Genomic DNA, 2500 nt, shown 5'->3' on the forward strand with positions numbered 1-2500 from the left:
GCGCCTGGTCTTACAGGGAGGTGTGTTCAGGTGCACTTCTGGGCATGCTGGTCTTACAGGGAGGTGTGTTCAGGTGCATTCTGGGTGTGCTGGTCTTACAGGGAGGTGTGTTCAGGTGCATTCTGGGAGTATTGCTATCTTGAGGCAGCGGGAAGTGATCGCTCCATTGACCAACAAAAACCTGGTTTAAAGTCAAGAGCATTAGTAAAATGCTCCTAGGCTCGTACACAGCGCGCACACACTATGGTTGTTACACACACAGGGACACACACTATGCTTGTTACACACACAGGGACACACAGCAGCACACACACACACACACAGCACACAAACACACACACACACACACACACACACACACACACACACACACACACACACACACACACACACACAGCACACACACACACACACACACATGCAGAAGATTACAAATTAAAATATTACGGTGTAAATCCTACATCATAACAGCAATGCTCCAAGGTCCAAAGGCGCCTGGCTTTTAAAGGGAATGGGAGATGATCTCTGATTGGTTGATGAATGGGAGATGCTCTCTGATTGGTTGATGAATGGGAGCTGCTCTCTGATTGGTTAATTGCATGTTACGCCCAAAACACACCTCTGATTAATGAAGACACTAAGTACAACCCTTTAGGACCAGGCGCCCGGCGCACAGACCCTTTTTACCAACCAAACTAGTAAAGTGGGACTTGACACGCCCCTAAACACACCTGCGCCTGGCTTCCAATGCCCCAAGCTCTTACTCATTAAAATAGGGCCCTGAATGTTTCTTACATCGTTAAAAAATAGGGCCCTGAATGTCTCTTACATCGCTAAAATAGGGCCCTGAATGTCTCTTACATCATTAAAATAGGGCCTATGTCTCTTACATCAATAAAATAGAGCCCTGAATGTCTCTTACATCATTAAAAATAGGGCCCTTAATGTCTCTTACATCATTAAAATAGGCCCCTGAATGTCTCTTACATCACTAAAAATAGGGCCCTTAATGTCTCTTACATCATTAAAATAGGGCCCTGAATGTCTCTTACATGGTTAAAAAAATCCTAAATGGGGCCCTTTCTCTTACATCAGCCCTAAAAATAGGGCCCCTGAATGTCCTTTACATCAAGCTAAAATAGGGCCCTGAATGTCTCTTACATCATTAAAATAGGGCCCTGAATGTGCTCTTGGGTATGGTTAAAATAGGCCCTGAATGTCTCTTACACGACAAAATAGGGCCCTGAATGTCTCTAAGGGGGGGAAGTTGATGGTTAAAATAGGGCCCTGAATGTCTCTTACATCGCTAAAATAGGGCCCTGAATGTCTCTACATCGTTAAAATAGAGCCCTGAATGTCTCTACATCGCTAAAATAGTGCCCTGAATGTCTCTTTTACATCAGCTAAAAATAGGGCCCTGAATGTTCTCTTATGGTAGCTAAAATAGGGCCCTGAATGTCTCTTTACATCGTTAAAATAGGGCCCCTGAATATCTCTTACATCGCTAAAATAGGGCCCTGAATGTCTCTTTACATCGCTAAAATAGGGCCCTGAATGTCTCTTACATCGCCCGGAAGGCTAAAATAGGACCCTGAATGTCTCTTTACATCGTTAAAATAGGGCCCTGAATGTCTCTTACATCGCTAAAATAGGGCCCCGAAGTCTCTTACATCGTTAAAAATAGGGCCCTGAATGTCTCTTACATCGGAATAAAATAGGCCCCTGAATGTCTCTTACATCGCTAAAATAGGGCCCTGAATGCTCTTAACATCGTTACAAATAGGGCCCTGAATGTCTCTTAAATCGCTAAAATAGGGGCCCTTGAATGTCTCTTACATCGCAAAATAGAGCCCCTGAATGTCTCTTACATCGTTAAAATAGAGCCCTGAATGTCTCTTACATCGCTAAAATAGGGCCCTGAATGTCTCTACATCATTAAAATAGGGGCCCCTTAATGTCTCTTACATCATTAAAATAGGGCCCTGAATGTCTCTTACTGCTAAAAATAGGGCCCTTAATGTCTCTTACATCATTAAAATAGGCCCCCTGAATGTCTCTACATCGTTAAAATAGGGCCCTGAATGTCTCTTACCATCATTAAAATAGGGCCCTGAATGTCTCTTTACATGGTTAAAATAGGGCCCTGAATGTCTCTTACATCGCTAAAAATAGGGCCCTGAATGTCTCTTACATCAGGCTAAAATAGTGCCCTGAATGTCTCTTACATCAGTAAAATAGGGCCCTGAATGTCTCTTACATCGTTAAAATAGGGCCCCTGAATGTCTCTTACATCACTAAAATAGGGCCCTGAATGTCTCTTACATCATTAAAATAGGGCCCTGGAATAGTCTCTGAGTAAAATATAAAATAGGGCCCTGAATGTCTCTTACATCGTTAAAATAGGGCCCTGAATGTCTCTATATGGTTAAAATAGGGCCCTGAATGTCTCTTACATCGCTAAAATAGGGCCCTGAATGTCTCTTACATCGCTAAAATAGGG

General features: G+C 43.1%; 1 protein-coding gene across 1 annotated transcript in view; it reads right to left on the bottom strand.

Annotated features, from left to right (window-relative positions):
• Nucleotides 1-2500, bottom strand: part of LOC120544990 (transient receptor potential cation channel subfamily M member 6-like) — a gene marked incomplete at its 3' end in the record, with an annotated part of 24815 nt that overhangs the window by 21642 nt on the left and 673 nt on the right.

The sequence above is a fragment of the Perca fluviatilis genome, chromosome 17 (assembly GCF_010015445.1).
Source record: "Perca fluviatilis chromosome 17, GENO_Pfluv_1.0, whole genome shotgun sequence".
NCBI classification, from domain to species: Eukaryota; Metazoa; Chordata; class Actinopteri; order Perciformes; family Percidae; genus Perca; species Perca fluviatilis.